General features: G+C 57.3%; 1 protein-coding gene across 2 annotated transcripts in view; it reads right to left on the bottom strand.

The window, feature by feature from the left end:
• SEPTIN9 (septin 9) overlaps positions 1–18,910 on the bottom strand; it is a 136,949-nt gene that overhangs the window by 54,630 nt on the left and 63,409 nt on the right. The gene's annotated exons all lie outside the window — the stretch shown is intronic.

Here is an 18,910-nt window from a genome sequence, read left to right as displayed (position 1 = left end):
CCAGCCCCCCCTGCCCCCCAGGGTCAAACAATCACAGGGATTGCATTCTTCCATCTTCTACCCATGGCTCGGTCGAGCTGTTGAGGCACCCCAAAACCATGCGCTGCCAGTGGGTCCATTCTGACTCATAGCAACCCTGCAGGACAGGATGGAACTGGCCCTGTGGGTTTCTGAGACTCTCACTCTTTACAGGAGTTGGAAGCCTCAAAATTCTCCCGTGGAGCAGCTAGTGGTTTCAAACTGCCGACCTTGCAGCGAGCGGCTCCACGCCAACCAGGTCCCCAGATCCCTGCAGGCCAGTAAGAAAAGCTGCCCTGTCCTGTTCCATCCTTGTGACTGGCCCCGGTCATCCAGAGGGTTTCCACCGGCTGAATTTCAGATGTAGACAGCCAGGCCTTTCTTCCTAGTTTGTCTGAGTCTGGAAACTCCGCTGACATCTGTTCAGTATGACAGCAGCTTGCCCATCTCCTCTGACGGATAGGTGGTAGCTGTGCACGTAGGGTGTCAGCCAGGATTGAACCAGGTAGCCTGCATGGAGGGTGTGAATTCTACCAATGAGCCATCACTGTCCCCTCATGTAACGTTCGGTGCCTCAACCTCTCTGGCCCTGTCCTTGGGGCCTGGTGCTTGTTCTCTGCCAAGACCCCCGGAGGGATCCCAGGAGCCATGGTTGGAAGACAGGGTGGGGCAGCCAGAGATCAGACACAAAACCCAACCAACCCGCCACTGCTGCATGGAGCCTGACTCAGGGACCAGGCGGCACAGAGCAGAACCACCCCCGGGTGTCCGCGGTGGTGGGACCACTGCCACATCTTTCTTCCTCCGAGACACTGGTGGGTTCGAACTAGTAACTTTGGGGGGGGGCTTAGGGGGGGTGGTAGGGGTGATGGTTGCTCATTGTAAATACAAAGGAACTTCAGAGAACTTGTGGGGAGGGGGAGGGAATTGAAAGAAAAGTTTTTTTGAACTTTTGGGGAGTTCTATGACACAACTTCTGCACTTTCTACAGGTGTGTAACAGACCGACAGTCATGACAGTGACTGACTGTGCGACCCTACTCCCGATCAGAGAGGTGGTGACTGATGCCAGCCTTTTCCTCCCCCTCCCCTCCTGCCCTGGTAACCACTAAGAATCTGCTCTCTATACATTTGCCTTTTCTGGGGAGTCCTAGAGGCCTATTGGGTTACTCGTTGGTCTGCTCACTGCAAGGTCAGCAGTTCGAAACTACCGGCAGTGCCGAGGAAGAAAGCCAAGGCTGTCTACTCCCATGAAGAGTCGCCGTCTCGGAAACCCACAGGGGCAGTTCTACTCTGTCCTACAGGGTCCCTATGAGTTGGCATTGACTCGATGGCAGCGAATTTGGTCTTTGGGTTGTCTTTTTATATAAATGAAACAAACAAACAAACCTCACTGCCATCGAGTGTGGAGAGGCCCCTGTGGGCTTCCGAGACTAGACGTCTTTCAGAGAACAGAAAGCCTCCTCTGGCCCCACGGGAGCAGACAGTGGGTCCCAGCTGCTGACCTTGAGGTTCAAAGCCCGACGCACCGCCAGGGCTCCTTATAAAAGTGAGGTCCTCCTTGTCCTGGGATTGGCTTGTGTGATAGAGAACCACGGCCATTGGAGCCACAGGACTTTGCACCCACCGGCCTGTGACCTGCCTGCATTCTGCATCACTGCATGTGGCTGCGTGAGTTCAAAGAGGGACTCGTATCTGACTTAGGGACTGGAGTTGGATGTTTTCCTCATATAAAAAGCTTGTGCATATAAAGCTCTTTCTCACACACACGAGTGCCGCTGGATTTGTTTCTAGAGTCAACCCAGCCTCACACAGCGTGTGTCACTCAGAGGGACATCTTGAAGTGCCATCCCAACGGCAGCACAGGTGTCGAGGCTCCATTTCTCCTGCTGGCTGGCTGTCTAGTGCACCACCTTCTCTGAGCCTGCTGATGGGCACGGAGGTCTCCCCCACCTGTGGTTGGCATGGGGGGTGCCGCAGCGAACACTGGCGTGTCCGTCCCTTTCCGAGTCTGCTTTCAAGCCTCTTAGGTCTACACCTCGGTGTTGGTGGGCCTCATGGCAGTTCTAATTTTAGCGTTTCGCCACAGCAGCTAAACCACTGTGCAGCCCCACCAGCCACGGACACGGCTTGAAGCTGGTTGACCACAGATGTGTGGGTGTATCTCTGGACTTTCGGTTCTATTCATTGGTCTGAGTGTCTGTTGTGATGCAGTGCCAGCCTGCTATGCAATGTGTTCTAAACCACCAGGCGTAAATACTGAATTCGAACTTACATTCTGAGCGCTAGGTTCATGGAAGGCTATGGCTGACGGTGGGGTCCCTAAATCCATGTTTGAGTCTCCACGGAGATTCAGCCTCCACAGAGTTCTTTCTGACCCGTGTTGTTTGTCCCCAGGCAGCGTGAAATTGCTGCCTCCCCCAGTCAGTGCTCTTGAGGGAGATTGGGTCACTAGGGCCACCTGGCCACGAGTGACACCCCAAACCAACCAAGGTTGTTGGAGGGCCCGGACCCTGTCAGTTTGTCTAACTGCAACAGTGTAGCTACCCCACTCCCAGTGTTCTTCCGTGTCTGCAGTCCTGCCTGGAATGGGGTTGGATGGCTCTGTCACCAATCAGGACGCTGTGCTAGTGTCCTATTTCAGTAGCTGTGAACCGCGAGTCCTTGTGTGATAGGTTTATTGGGCCAACCTGGCCAATAGGAACACACGGGACTAATCAGATCACAGTCTGATAGGAGGGCAAAGAAATAAAGGGTCCAGCAAGGCCCACCCCTCACTCTCTTGCTCTCTGGTGCTCGGATCAGCGAGCCGCTGCTTTAATTAGTTTTCTGCCTCATTTTGTGAACTACACTACCTGTGGGACAGACAATCCATGCATCCTGTTGCTAGAGCTTGGGGTTCCTTAGAGACCCGCTTCTCCACGCCGCTGGTGCGTACATCGCTTGAGCTTGAGGGTGGTGGATCCTGTCATCTTGCATTGCTTGAGTTCGATATTTCATCCAGGCCTGCTTCCCTAAGCTCCTGAGCTGGTGACTGTTGGTGACCTGCCCTGCTGTTTGCTGCCTGTGAGCAGACTGCCTGCATTGCCCGAGGGAAGACTCAGCTGTCTACTTCCTTGACCTTGAACCCACCAGCCCTTGTAAGTTGAAGGACTTCCAGTATTTTAACTGTTCCACAGAAGCGAGCTGAGCTGATCCCTCTGTACTGCTCTGTGGACTAATGAGCAGTTCCACTCCTTCATGCTGTATAAACTTATCTTCTTACAAATATATCATCATAAGGGTCCTGGCTTTGTTCCTCTAGAGAACCCTGCCTCACATACTTAAGACACTAGGATAGCGTTGGTCTCCCTCCTCCGAATGATTTTCTTCGTCTCTGTGCTGTTTAGGAGTTTATAAATGGGTTTCTATAAATTATACTTGGAAGTCCCGGTGGCAGAGTGGTCACATGTTGGGCTCCTAATCCCAAGGTCAGCAGTTAGAAGCCACCAGCCGCTCTGAGGGAGAAAGACGAGGCTTCAAAACTCCTGTAACGAGTTAAAGTCTCAGAAACACACACAGGCAGTTCTGGGCTGTCCTGTAGGGCCACTAGGGGTCCGAATGAGTCCATGGCAGTGAGTTTGGTGTTCTGGTGGGTGGTGTAGAGGGTTACGTGGTCAGTAGTTCAAAACCACCAGTCAGTCCATGGGGAAAAGATGAGGATTTTGACTCTGGCAAAAAGTTACAATCTTGGAAACCAACAGGAGCAGTTCTGTAATATCCAACAGGTTCACCGTGTGCCCAAACTGGACCAGTGGCAATGAGTTTGGTTTCTTGGTTGGTGGTGTAGTGGGCTACACGTTGGGCTGCTAACTGCGAGGTCAGCAGTTTGAAACCACCAGCAGCTCCCTGGGAGAAAGATGGGGCTTTCTACACCGTCCATCCCACAGGGTCCCTATCAACTCGATGGCACTGGGTTTGGTTTTGGCTTTTTAATCTGGTCCGATAGGGTTTGAGGGTTTTCATGGTGTAAGTCCCTCATTTCCCTGGCGAGATCCACTCCTACGTGGTTTATCCTTTTAGAAGATGCTTCTGCAGAGGGCACCGTCTCCCGAATTTCCTTCTCAGGCTCCCCACCGCTGGTGTTCAGGCCCCGCTGAGAGTCGACTGCTGACTTTGCACTCTGCGACTTCGCTAAGCTCCTCCACTCGTTGTTGAGGTTTCCTTGTGAACGCGGAGATTTTCCACATATGGATCATCTCATCCGCGAGCAGAGAGAACTCTCCCACTCCCTTTCCAGTCGGAGGCCGTTCGTGTCTCTGGCCTGTCTGTGGTTCTGTCCAGGACTTCTGATCCAGCGTGGAAGTGGTGTCCTCGTCTTGTCCCCGCTGTCGCGGGAGAGCGTCCGTCTTCCTCCATCGAGTCTGGTGTTGACGGCTGGCTTTGATAGCTGCCCGGCGGTGGCAAGGTGGCCGCACACAGCTTCTTTCCCTCCGCTCTGGGATGGGGTGTCTGGCGTGGCTGGTTTTCTGATGTTGACCCAGCCCCACGTCCCTGGAATATCCCCCACGGTCACGGTGCATGGCCCCTTCAGTATGCTGTTGCATCGTTCTCTTTCCCCGTGGGGTCTCTGGTTCGGGCATTGGCTTGTGTTCACGTCAGAGGGTGAGCTAGGGCGTCTTCCTCCTTTCAACAGCGCTGGTGTCAGCCCTTCTCCAAACGCTGGGTGGATTTCCTCGGTGAAGCCATCTGATGTTTGTTTTTTTGTTGTTGGGGGATTTGGGGTCACAGATTAGATCTCCACACTTGTCCCGACAGATCTGCGAAGGCTTCTTAATTTCTTCTTGGGTCAGTCTGGGTGGGCTGCGTGGGTCTAGGAATCTGCCCGTTTCATCCAGGCCACCGTGTTCCTTCCCAGGGCCCTAGAGTTTATGACAATATCCTGCCATAATTCTCACTTGTTCTTTCGGGTCAGTTTCCACAGGCCCTCTTTCATGTTTTATTTTAGTTAGCTGCATCTTCTCTTCTTTGTCAAACGGCTGACCCTCTGGTTAGCAGCCAAGCACTTTAGCCCCCGAGGCTCCTTGGCTAGAGGTTAGATCCGCGTTTATCAAGCTTTCCTTTGGAGAAGCGTCACGGGGGCGCTGCTGAAAGTGCAGGCTTGGGCTCACCCCACAGACCCTGGTTCCAACGAGAGGGCTTAGGGCTCCAGAAGCTACATTTTGGCCGGTCCTTCCAGACATTCCAGAGACACCCGTCCAGAGGTGGGGGGACCGGGAGCAGAGCTGAAGAGGGCAGTGTCCTAGCAGAGCAAGGCGCACCCGGCAGCAGCGACCTATCTACAGACCGGTGTCTCCGGCACTGAAACCCATCCCTGCGCAATCTGACACCCCTCCTTTAGGTAACTTTACCGTCAGGATCCAGGAGCCGTGGTGGCATAGCAGTTACGCACCGGGCTGCCAACTGCAAGGCCGGCAGTTTGAAAGCAACAGCTGCTCCAAGGGACAAGGACGAGGCTTTCTGTTGCCTGTAAAGAGTGACAGTGTCGGACATGCACGGGGCAGTGGTGCCCTGTCCTGTCGTTTCACTATGAGTCGGAATCAGCTTAATGGCAGGGAACTTGGGGTTTCCCTTCCCATCAGCTCAAACCACAAGTGTGGCCCCTCTGACCTCTCCCCAAGCCCAGCGCACTGCCACCAAGTGGGTCCTGACTCACAGTGACGCTACAGGTCCGAGGCTGTAAATCTTTATAGCAGCAGACAGCCTCCTCTTTCTCCAGCTGAATGGCTGGTGGGTCCGAACCATCAACCTTGTGGTTACCGGTATAACAGGTAGCCCACAAGGTGGCCCTTCACAGACCCACGGAAGACCTTTCTGCAGCTTTAACTCACTGACTGGTGTCTGGTACCTGGACGTGGAAACGGTCATGGTGCATAAAACTGTTCAGTGGTGCCCCCGCCCAGTGGCATCCAGGGCACCTGCCCACACCTGTTCCTAGGGGATGAGAACAGATGGCTCTCCAGACTCAGCTGCCTGCTCTCTCCCCAGTTTCCCGCAGTTGAGGGCAAAGGGGGGAAAGCCAGGAGGCGGACCCCCAGAAGCCCTGAGGCCTGTGTGACCAGTGGGTGCTGCCCAAAGGGGAGATGTCATCCCCTTTACTGCTGTCCTTCTGAAGTTATCAGGGACCCAGGGCCCAGGAGTATAGGGCAGACCCCTGTGCAGGGCAGGGTAACATGTATGAAGGACATTTAGAAAGGTCAAACCAGAAACCATCAGGCCCCCGGGGTGGGCACCCCCACGAACCTCTGTCCAGGGCAAGGCACCAGGCTGAGGGGTTCTCCCTGCCCCACAGCACACATCCCCTTCCTCCCAAAGCAGGCAGGCAGAGAAACACCCCTAAGTGTTAGGGACAGTAGGGGAGTGAGTCTGGGCGCTGGCAAGGTGAGGAGCCGGCAGGAAAGCAGCACAGTACGCAAGCAGAGGCTGGGCAAGGAGCCGGGAAAAGAGGGAACTCGGCTCCCAGCTCAGAAAGCACGTCAGTTACGCCGGAATATTTCCTGGTGGTCCTCAAAGCAGCCTTCAATCGGGGTCTGGGAAGGAGGGGCGGGAGGGGGTGGGGAAGGACCAGAGGAAGGAAAGAGGACAGAGGGGTGCAGAGGGGAGGGGCCAGGGGCAGGAGGGGGCGGGGAGAGGAAGTGGAGGGGACAAAGGCATGGAATGAGGGGTAAGACTCAGGTTACAGAGCTGGGAACAAGGACTGGGACTGGGGAGCTGAGGGGGTGGGGTGGGAGGCAGGGGGTCCTGGGGAGAAAGGGGCTGGAGTGAGGGGCTGAGAGGAAGGTTTGGGGGTCTTGCATTGGGACTTCTAGAGGTTTGCCTGTACTTCTGGGACTTCCCATCTGCTCCCCTGCCAACCCCCACCGCCCCCAGGATCCTATTGCAGCAAGCCCCCACTTTCTAAGGTTGGCGAGGTGTTCCTTTCAGCCTCTCTCCTGCTTTGGGGAGGAGCCAGGCCAGGAGGGGGAGGAGGTGAGAGGACCCAGGGGGAGAGGTCCACCCTGCAGCCCCCATTCTGGCGCCCTGAAGTCAGAGCCCCCAGCTGGGGGCCCTCAGGCAGGAGGCTGAAGATCTCTAGGCCTGTTTCCCAACCTGGAAAATGGGCTCATGGGAGTACCCAGGGAACCCAGCTCTGGGGATAGGACCTCACCCTGCTCACTGTATTACCCATCCCCCCACCCACCTAGAGGCAGGGGTCCCTAACCATGCCAGAGGGGGCTGGGCTGGGCCTAGAATCCCAGCAGGGTTCCGGCGCCTGAGGGAGGGGCAAGAGAAGGCAATAGCAGCTGAAGCCCACCCAGGCCACTGGCAGGGACACCCCCACTGAAGAAGAACCTACTAGAGCCCCACCCTCACTGTCCAGGTGGGATAAAGGCTCACACACACACACACCACCTAACCTGCAGGAGGGGACAGCCAGGAGTCAGCAGAGACTGAAGGCAAGGTTTCCTACTGAAGGACACAGGGCAGGCTGACTGAGGGTCCTACCTGCTCCCCCTTTCAAAACAGCAAGTCCAGGGACCCAGCGTCCTGGCCTCTGGGGGTCCTTGTGTTCCCAGTTGGGTCTGCAGGGCACCCCACCCAGGGACACAGAGGGGCCTGCGCTCTGGCTTCCAGGGAAGGAGCCAGGGCTGCAGGCAGGGTGTGGGGGCTCTCTAGGGGCACCTCACCACAGCGCAGTGCGGCCCACTGGAGTGAGACCCATTCCCTGCCTCACAGTGGAGGAAAAGGAGACCCAAATTCCAGCATCCAGTGCGGCACGCCCCCACGCAGCATCAAGCCCCGCCCACCACGCAGGCCCCGCCCCCCGCGCTAGGTCCGGACTTTACTGGCAATTCTGAGCCGCCTTCGCCGTGGCGTCATTTGATGTGGTTTTGCTTTTTGGCTGCGGTGCATTAAAAATAAAACACGAATTGTCTTGACTACGGACGGGGCCCGTCTTTGCATTCTCTGCTTCACCTTAGTCTCAGCCGCCAGCCTACAGGTGCGTACGCACAGAACCTCAAACCAGGCCTGGGTGGGGGACTGAGAATTCTGCCCGGCAACAAGGCTGCCCCATACCTCTCGGGGTGATCCTACAGATCGGCATGGAACTGCCCCTAGTGCCCCCATGACAGAGGAACAGCTAGTGGGTTTGAACCGCCAACCTTGTCCTTGGCAGTCCTGCACCTAACTCACTGTGCCACGAAGGCTCCCGCAGGGCTCCCCCTCCCTATGTTTCCAAATCCACCATCCATTGAGTTAATTCTGACTCATAGAGACCCTCTCTAGGGCTTCAGAGGTTGTAAATCTTCATAGGAGCAGGAGAGCCTCTCTATCTCCAGAGTAGTGGATGGTGGGTTTGAACTGCTGACCTGGCAGTTAGCTGTTCAAAGAGTAACCTACTATGCCGCCTGGGCTCCTTGTTAGGTATACAACCAGACAAAAAAACAAACAACCCCACTGCCGCTAGTCCGCCCTGACTCATAGCAACCCTGGAGGACAGGGCAAACTACTGTGCAGGGTTTCCGAGGCTGCAAATCTCGTCTTTCTCTCACGGAGCAGCTGGCGGGCTTGAACTGCCAACCCTGAAGTTAGCAGTCCAAGGCCTAACCCACTATGCCATCAGGGCTCTATACACAGCAGCTCTGGCAGTTCTTCATAAACAAACTGGAAGTCCCTCCTTTCCCTTGGAGCATGTGCCCCTGACATGCACTGAAGCCTGTTCCCCCAAGTATGTCTCAGGCCCCTTGCCTGGCAAGACCCACCCCCACCCCACCCCCAGCTTTCACCCAGTATGGTGGGCCCCAAAGGGTGGGTCCCTCCAGGTGGGAGGTGGGTCCCTCCCTATGAGCCACATAGACTATCTAGTGGGTCTCAACCAACAACCAAAAAACCAAACTCACTGCCATCAAGTTGATGCGGACTCAAGAGACCACATAGGGCAGGGTAGAACTGCCCCTGTGAGTGTGTTTACAGGAGTAGAAAGCCTGGTCTTTCTCCTGAGGAGCGGCTGGTGGTTTCAAACCACTGATCTCGTGGTTAGCAAGCCTACGCATAACCACTACGTCATTCTTATAGAGTGAAACAGGATCCAGTCACACGGGCTGGAAGATGAAATGAACCCACAGGCCCAGTGAAGACAAGGCGGCCCAGCCCTACAATGGAATATTCACGTGGAAGTCCTTGAACACACGGCACTAAGTGAGAGAAGGGCAGAGAGACCTCAAGATTTCAGGAACAGGAACAGCTCCGAAAAAAACAACCCCCAAAACCACAAACCCACTGCCATCGAGTCGATTCTGACTCCTAGCGACCCTACAGAGCCCCGGGGTAGAACTGCCCGGAGGGCTTCTGAGACCGTAACTCTTTAGACAGCACAAAGCCCATCTTTCTCCGGTGAGTGGTTGCTGGTTTCAAACTGCCGACCTTGTAGTTAGCAACCGGACGAGTAGTCCACTCACTGTACCAGTGGGGCTCCTTCAGGCAGATCGGTGGGGAGGTGGGAGGGCAGAGACGGATGATCAGAGGGTGCAGGGCTTCCTCTTGAAGCCCGGAAAGGAGGCACCCAGGCACAGGGGTCAAGCTCTCTTGGCTGTTAACTGGAAGACTGGCATCTGACCCACGAAATACGAGATCCACCACCCGCCATCCTCGCCCCTAAAGGAGAAGCCCACTTAGGAAACCCGAGGGGGCTGCCCAACCTGGCTTTCAGGCTCTCCGTGAGTTGGAATCCACTCAATGGGACCCCGCAGCAACAATTCTTAGTGGAGGCACAGATCTGGATGATCGGTAAACAAACAAACAAACAAACCCAGCACTGAACGTGAACAGATGTGAATTATACCGCAACAAGATTGTTTTTTAAAATGAGAAAAAAACTCCAAACTCACAGCCGTCGAGTTGACGCCCACTCATAACCACCCTACAGGCCAATAGCACAGCCCCTGTGAGTTCCCAGACTGCGACTCTTTGGGGAGTAGAAAGCCTTGTCTTTCTCCCGAGAAGCAGCTGGTGGTTTCGAACTATGGACTTTGCAGTTGGCAGCCCGACACGTTAACCCACTGTAATTTATAAATTATCAAGGGCTCATGAGGGAGGGAGGAGCGGGAGGGAGGGCGAAAATGAGGAGCTGATGCCAGGGGCTTAAGTGGAAAGCAACTGTTTTGAGAACGATGAGGGCAACGAAAGTACAAATGTGCTTCACACAATTGATGTATGTATGTGTTGTGATAAGAGTTGTATGAGCCCCAATAAAATACTTAAAAAGATTTTAAAACAGAGGAAAGGACCTATTCGTAGGGGTGAGAACTCCTGGTTGGAACTGTGTTATTTGAGAATACACACGTGTGCACACACACGTGCCCTCCATGGTGGGGTGCACTTCGCGTTGGGGAATGTATTCCCAAAGAAATCTGGGTGACACCAACTGTCCCTCACCCTCCTGCCTGGACCCTTCCACCTCCAGGGGACTGCCTGGTGGGACTGGGGACACTCTTCCATGGACGGTGGCTCTCGGGACTATCTCTAGACCCTGGTGACACTGCCCCACTCTGGTGGCCCTGAATGCAGGGGCCATGCCCAGTTCTTCTTGGTACATCCCCTCTGAGGACGAGGCTGACCCCGAGTGACCCACGTGTCCACTTCTTGTTGAAATGGTTCTAGGCATTGTGGGCTAGTGCCTCCACCCGCCCCCTTGCCCCACTCTCCCAACCCTCCCCTGCTGTCTGGTCGATCTGACTCAGCGACCCTACAGGCGGAACAGAAGCACCCATCGGCTCTCCAAGACTGAAACTCATCACATAAGCAGAGGGCGGCACCTCTCTCCAGAAGAGCGGTGGGTGGATTCGAACAGCCAACCTTTTGGTTAGCAACCATGCGCTCAAAGACGGAGCCGCTTCTGCACAACTGGGGGGTTTCAAAGAGGTTGCAGGATGATTCTAGAAACGACACATGGCCCAGGGAAACTAAAGCAGCCCCATCGGGGAGCGGGTAAAGGTGGGGGTGGTTTGGGGTTTTTAAAGCCATTTTTAACACGCTGCCCTCCCACTAGTCTCGGGCTCAGATGGTTTCACTAGTAAACACTTGGCGAGTTTTCACAAGGAGACGATGGTGCTGCAGTGGAAGAGCTTCTAGAACTCGGGGGGTGGGGGTGGGGGACACCCATTCGGATGACTTTTGCCAAGCCAGCATTCACAGTGACACCGCAGCAGTCTGATAAGAATAGCTGGGGTTCACACCTCCCCCCCACGCCACAGCCAGGCCAATTCACGTGTGGCCCCATCGGGAGGCAGCCTTCCCCAGCTCCCGGCCGAAACAAATGAATTCAGTGGGTTTGTGATGTCGGTGCAGAAAAACTAACCGGCAAAAAGTCCTACAAGAAACCAACCTCCACTACCCCCTACCCCCACAGGGGCCTGTCAGCGGGACATGCACCCCACCGGCATGTTTCCAAGATCACGTGATACACAAAGGGATGGGGGTCACAGACCCAAACCAAGCTCACTGCCATCGAGGCAGGCACTGACTCACAGCCCCCCGGGGCTTTCCGGGACCGGGCTGCTGGAAGGCAGCAGAAAGCCTCGCCTTCCTCCCTTACAGCGGCTGGGGGTTTCCGACTGCTGACTGTGCAGTCAGCAACTCAGTGACTAACCACAAGGCCACGGGGCCTCCTCAGCCAGTGAACAAAGAGCCCTTTAAAAACAAAAACAAAACTCAACAAGACAGAGGAGAACACATCAAGGTGGGGGTGGGGTGGCAAAGGCATGGGTGGCAGCATAGTTGGAAGAGATTGTTGCTTCACCCGTCATCCAAGTGATGGTGGAAATGCTGCCTGGATGGCATTCCTGTCCCCGGGGAGATGCAGCAAAGGTAACAGGACGGGGAGAGGGGGCAGTTCACCCAGAGGTGCCTCCAAAGAGAGGCCTGGCGTCTGATTCCGAAGAAAATTCCCATTGTCAACGGTCAGGGTGCAATGCCTTGCTCCTACCCGGGAGTGGAAGGGACACAGGGGCCCCTGTTGTTAGGGCCACAAAGGAAGTGGGGTAACATCTTAGGAGGGCGACTGGGCACCAGGGAGGGGTGGTAAAACGTGCGGGTGGTTAGGTGCAGAAAGACCACTGAAAGCTGTGTCCCACATTCACACATGTACAAGGATGTACGCCTGCCTAGGCTGGGCAGGGACAGGGACACCGGGGACAGGCAGGGGTAGGATCTGCAAGCATCCCATGTGGAGGGAGGGGTGTCGGGGTGACCAAGGGGACCGAGAAAGCTGGGCAGAGGTGTGTCCCCGGGGAGACGCTGTGACCTCTCTTATCAGACATGTCCCCTTGCTTGCCGAAAGTGAGGAGGCCCAGAAGCACTTGAGGATGAAGATGCAGGATGGTGGCCTTCACGGGGTTCCAGCTCAAGATCAATGCCAACTCCTCACACCTGGGCCAACGGGTAAAGAAAGGTCAACGTGGTCAAGGATTTCAACTTCCCTGGACCCACAGCCAGTGCTGATGATGGAAGCCAGAGAGCCCATGAAGCCTGCACAAGACCTCTTCCGAGTATCGAAAGGCAAGGGCGTGACTTTGAGGACTAGGGCGGGCCTGACCCAGCCCAAGTGCCGGTATGCTCGATGGCCTCATCTGCATGTGGAAGTTGGACACTGGACAAGGAAGACTGGAGAGGAAGGGGCAGCTCTGATGGATAGGCTGGGGAAGGAGGCTGAAAGAATCAGGGACTGCCAAAAGATAAACCAATCAGTCTCGGAAGAAGTGCAGCCAGATTGCTCCTTAGAGGCCAGGGTGGTGAGACTTCGACTCATGTACTTTGGACAGGGGATCAGAGACAGCGGTCCCTGGAGAAGGACACCCTGCTTCATAGAGCGGAGGGGCCCTAAAAATGAGGAAGCCCCCCCACCCGGGATGGATGGGCACGGCGGCTGCAGCGATGGGCCCAAGCCAGGATTGTGAGGCTGGCACAGGGCAGCTGGGCGGCGCATGGTTCCTGCTGCTGTATGGGAAGCCGTGTCCTCCGCAGCACCTATCGGCTGTCTGTCCACTGCTAGGAGGTGGCATGGCCTTGAATCCCTGCGTCACACCCTCTTGGACATTGAGCAAGTGGACTGGGAAAAGATAGAAGATGAGGGGCCCAGCTTCAAAGGAGGCCACGGGAGTCGGTTGTGTTCAAGACCCATCAGTGGGCTGGAGTCGGCAGACAGGAGGAGAGCACTCCACCAGAGTGCACGGGACACAGCCTTGTACAAGCCCTCTCCCCTCTGAACTGCCAGTAGACAGACCAGGGGTTTCCAAACTGGACTCCTGGGTGCCCTAGGGTTCCACGGGGTGCCAAAAGTGGAAAGTGGGGCTTGGGGGTGTCAGTGTACCTCCATTTTGCCCGTCCTCAGTCTGTTTGTGGAGACCTGGCTACCTCCTGTCCTTACTCATCCCTGGGGACCCTGCGACTCTACCAGAAAGATGAGGTCACACCCACAGAGAGCTCTGGGTCAGGAAAAGCCAAGTGGGAGAAAGTTCCGGAAGGAAAGTCAAGCCCAGTCCAGGAAATGGCCTCCTTGCTATCTCTGACACGGGACACAGGTGGACATGCACAAGACCAGGTCATGGCTGCCACGCTCCGTCGGCGCAGCACAAAGCAGGGCAGGGTGGCCGGACGACCGGGACAACCTAGAGGACGGGCTTCTAGCAGCTGTCTGGCTGGGAGGCGGCAGGGCAGGCCCAGCCTTCTGACAGCTGCTCCTACTTCCTGGGACTACGCTGTGTCCCGGCCGGCCAGGCTGGGTGGCCAGGACCTCGGGCCACAACTGCAGGCGGGCAGGCCTCCAGCTCAGGCCCCACCCGCTCCTGCAGCTGTGCCGGCTCTATTTAAGGCATTCTGCAGCTGCTGGGGCTGCATTCCCGGGACCAGGCCCTCGGCCTTCTGCCTCGTTTCTGCACCCGCTGTGCTGTGCCCTAGCAGACAGCTTGGGGCCGCACCGGATACCCAGGGCCAGGATCCGTCCTCAGAACCCCTGCCCAGGTCCACCTCCCACCTGGCCCAGTCTCTTCCCTCACCCACGCTCCTCCTGACCAGCCCACATTGGGCAGGGAGGGGACATCCTGCCCCAGCAGCACCGGGTATGACAGGGCCCAAATCCCCAGAGAACTGGGCAGCTGGATGCCCCTGGCGCCAGGCAAGACAATCGCTCCCAGAGGTCCAGGCCTGTACACCTCCCCACCGAGAGTGGATACCCCAGCCCCCTCCTCCCTGAAACAACCCCGAGTGAGCTGGGCTGGGCAGGCTCCCCAAGGCAGAGTTCCCAGGAGCAGACCGCCAGGCCTTTTTTCCGCAGCACCTGTGGGTGGACCTCCACCTCTGGCCTCTTGGTTGGCAGCCGAGCTCATTCACTCTTCACACCGCACAAACGGAAAGACAAAATCCCATGAAGCAAGCCCAGGCATCGAGCCCATTCTCACTCAGAGCAGCTGACCCCACGGGGCAGAGCAGAACTCTCCCTAGTTTCTTAGACCATCACTCTCTGTAGGAGCAGACAGCCTCACCTGTCTCCCGAGGAGCAGCTGGTGGGTTTGAACTTCCGACTTTGTGGCCGCAGCTCAGAGCTTAACCCACTGCACTCTCCCTATTTGCATTAGCAGCACAGGAGAGAGCTCGGGGCGCAGGGACAACGCGGGAGACAAGACCCAGCCTACCCTCGGGGAGTTTGCAGTCCAGAGGGGTCCTGCAAACACAGAGGGGACCCCATCTACAGAGCCTGTGGCCCGTTCTTCCTAAATCACATTTGGGGCAGCTTTCTGGGGCTCCCTCTGAAACCTGTCGGACCTCCAGGACCAAGCAATTGCCTTCTCTGTGGGCTTTCCCAACCCTTCCATTTCCACCCCCCACCCAACTGTTCCTGAGCTGAGGTGCGGCCCTCAGAGAACAGGCTGGGGTGGGACAGACTGAGGGGTCTCCTCAGGTCTCCTTGGACAGAATGAGGATGTAGGGACTGGGAAGGGGAGTGGGCATCTCCATGGACTTGTCACCCTCCCATTCCCCCCCCAGATCACCCTACCCCCCTCTTAGTCGCCCTGCCCCCCTTTTGGAGCAGCCTTGTCTGCACCACCACCACCACCACCCCCTACCCCCCACTCCCCAGCTCGGGTTCTGCCCCCTCCTCCCTGCATGGGTGGCAATGGGTGGGGCTGGGCTTTGGCTCTGCCCCACACCCCACCCTGGGCCTCTCTCCATCCTCTCCACCCACAGCAGACACCCGCCAAGTTCCCCGAGGAGGCAGCCTTATAAGGTGGGGCTGCTCTCACTGCTGTGAAGCTGGTGTGTGCTCATCCTGGGTGTTCGCTGGGGGGGGGGGGGCAGAGGGAGACGGGATGTGCAGGACTGGGTGATGACTAGGGCCCAGCTCTCCAGCCTCAGTGCCCTGACCTGTCGGAGAGGCCAGTGCATCGGGCGAGGCTCCCAAGCCAAGATGGGACCCAAGTGCTCCATGGCAGAGTTTGCCCCAAAGCCAAGGTGTGCCTGAGGTGCCCAGGGGCTTGTGTTCATTAAAGTGAGAACAGGCAGGGCATGCTGTCCCCCCGAGGAGGGAGCCCCCGTATATCTAGCAGTGCTCAGCTTCCATGAGACACAGGCTTGGGCACATGCTACAGCAAGGGGAAACTCAGAGTACCTGATGCTGAGGGGAGGGCAGACCCCAGAGGACATGCCCTGCTCTGTCCCTGTGGCAGAGGTCACTGTGACCCAGAGGACAGGTCCCCAGAACCATCCAAGGCACAGAGACCTTTAGCGGTCACCTGTGGCAGTGACCCCACCGTCCTTTAGGGGCACGATGCTTCTGTGCCTAGAGAAGACGTGGAAATGGGCGACCAGTGTGCCTGCTGAGACCACGCGGGCACTGCTGGGATGCAGCCGAGGCCGGGCTTCATCACATACTCCGTCTCTGCAGCATGTGTGCTAGTGTCACTTAGACATCGTCTTGGCCAGAGGTGGAGTGCTGGGGGCCCTGGGGTCTCCAGTGCAGGGTGGGTTCCTCCCTGAGGGTTCGGCTATGTTAGGGGACAGCAGTCTGGGGTGGGTCGATGGACTCCAGGGTTCCCTGAGACCAAGCAGGGATTACAGAGCACCAGTGGTGTGGGGGAGGGGTGTGCCAGGCCCAAAGGTGGGGGCAGGGTGCACAGGATGCAGCCCAGAGGTTCTGAGCATAGGGGTGGGCGAGGTGACCTATGTGACTTAGAAAGGTCGCAGGCTCTGCAGACGCTCCCTGCGTTTACAGGGCACCCTGATACTATAGGGGCGGATCTGCACCTACCCCTAGACTGTAACCTCCCCAAGGATGGGCAGTGTCCCATGCACCCTGTCTCCCCGTGCTGGGGCCTGGTAATGTATGCGTGCGTGTGCTGGCACAGGTTTGCCCAGGAAAGACCCGGACATTATGTGAGTGCAGGGGGCACATGCCATCGGAGCTGGGCAGGCGTTCAGGAAGCAGTCACAGGGCAGGGCTGGGAAGGGGGTCAGAGCAGAGGCTGTGATCAGGAAAGGTGGACTGAGAAACCACAGGCCGGCGAAGGCTCAGGCGCGGACGGGCACCATCAGCGCTCTGGCTTGCAGCCCAGTGGATGGCAACTGACTGCTAACCGAGAGGTCGGGGTTCAAACCCATCTGGGCTCGGCAGGAGGAAGATGACCTGGCCACCTGCCCTCCATCCATATGCAAACCCACAGCTACTGATCCCAACTCACCGTGGCCCAACGGGACCCAGGAGAACCGTTCCCTGGGGTTCCTGGGACCGCAGTCTTCCTCAATGATCCCCCTCGGAGCAGCTAGTGGGCTCTAGCAGCTGACCTGGTGGTTACCATTGAGGGGCTTCACTGACTACAACACCAGCACTCCTGCCTGGGCCAGCCCCCCCAAAGGGAGGACCACGGAGGACAGCACGGGCAGCCTCGGGGCGTTTCAGATACCGCAGCAGCAGCTGTGACCTGGGACTAGCTGCTGTGCACCAGCACCCCGGGGAGTCAGAGCCTGGAGTGAGACTAGGGGAGCACCAGCAGGGAGCCTTAGGAAGACACTGGACTGGGCACAGGAGGCTGTGCACACAGCCAGCAACTGGGAGGGAGAAGCAGGAGGGAGGAGCATCTGCATGGGGAGCTCGTGCCATGGGATTGTACACAGCTACCCCTCCAGCCCTTCCCTCAGGCACCCAGGGGTGGGAGTGAGCAGCGGAGCACCCAGAAGATGGAGCGCCAGATCTGCAGGAAGGAGTGGCAGGAAGAGGGGCTGAGGGGCTGGGGGCTCTCAGTCTGGGACCAGTGGGCAGCAGAGAAGCAGGTGGAAGCAGGAAGGAGTCAGGGGTTGAGAGGGGTTGTGAGTCAGGGGCTGGGACTCCAGGATTGCCCCAGTAGTCCGCCTGACCCTGCCTCCACCCCCGGCTGAGTCTGCTCCATCCTGCACCTACTCACCAGGCTGACCCCAGGGACAGAATCCTTCCCTAAGGCCTCGAACCCAGGCCCACGCCTCACACAGGGCTGACCCAGCACAGCACAGCCCTCTTCTCTCTAGAGCAGCAGTTCTCCACCTTCCTGAAGCTGCGACCCTTTAATACAGCTCCTCATGTCGTGGTGACCCCAACCATAACACCATTTTCGTTGCTACTTCATCACTGTAATTGAATTGGGCAGCCCCTGTGAAAGGGTTGTTCGACACCCCCCCCCAAAGGGGTCACGACCCACAGGTTGAGAACTGCTACTCTAGGGTCTTCCTCACCCCACACCTGTCCAAGGTGCACCTCCATTGTCCTCGGTCAGTGAGACCTGATCTCCGTGTGACCCCTCCCCAGCCGGCCAGGATAGACACGGGCACACACGTGACATGTATGTGTATGAATCCTTCCCATGTGGACATGAGCCCAGCTTGCAATCCAGCCACCCATGACAGACGTGGGCATATAACAAGACAACACAAATGGACACGTGGCCCCAAGCCTGGCCCCTGCTCTACGGCCAGATGGCAGCCATACACCTCACACCCTACCCTGCTCCCCAGCCTCTGGGACTCCTGGCACCCCGGTTGAGAAGCATGGAAGCCGGAGTGCACCCCAGCACATCCACTCTTTCCCACACATCCACTCCGCTGTCCCTGGGTGCCAGTTACCACATCCCCAGTGTCCCCTCAGCTTGGAGCACTGTTCCCTAGCCTCCTTCACCAGGTGACAGCCTGCTGCTGATGGGCGCTGCCCACTAAGACCCAAGGAGTGGCTGGTGGGTTCAAACTGCCAAACTTTTGGTTAGCAGCAGAGTGCAGCAGCACCAGGACCCCTTGATGAAATCCTACCCTCTCCCAAAAGCCAGAGATGCCTGCAACACACACCACATGGGGACCCCATGTGGCCGCCCCAGGACGGACACAGCCTGGCCCTGTCTCCCACCCAGTGCCCGGTGCCAAGTGATGCGGAACTGCATTTTTCAGGGCGGTCCTGGTCCCTCCCTGAGGATTGAAGGGCAGTGCCCTCCTCTGCCCAACCCCCTGGGGCAGGACCACCTCCTTCAATATCAGCTGTCCCCAGAGACTGCTTACCCAGCCTTGTCTGGGGTGGGGGGGGGTGCGGGGGCAGGCACATCAGAGGTGAAGCCCAAGACTGGAGAGGACATGGTGGACAGTACCTTCCTGCATCCACTTCCATCGCAGTGGGGCAACTCGGGGGTCAAGTTCAGACAGGTGAACTCACACACAGGGCAGGGGGAGGGGGTTAAAACATCCTCTACCAATAGCGCCTCCAGGTGGAAACACCAGATGAAAACCAGGAAAACAACCCCCTGCCATTGAGTCTGCCGGCTCACGGAGAGCCCCAGTGGGTTTCCGAGACGGTAACTGTTGCCGGCAGC

Source organism: Tenrec ecaudatus, chromosome 10 (assembly GCF_050624435.1).
Source record: "Tenrec ecaudatus isolate mTenEca1 chromosome 10, mTenEca1.hap1, whole genome shotgun sequence".
Lineage (NCBI taxonomy): Eukaryota > Metazoa > Chordata > Mammalia > Afrosoricida > Tenrecidae > Tenrec > Tenrec ecaudatus.
This window is presented reverse-complemented; position numbering and strand designations above follow the sequence as displayed.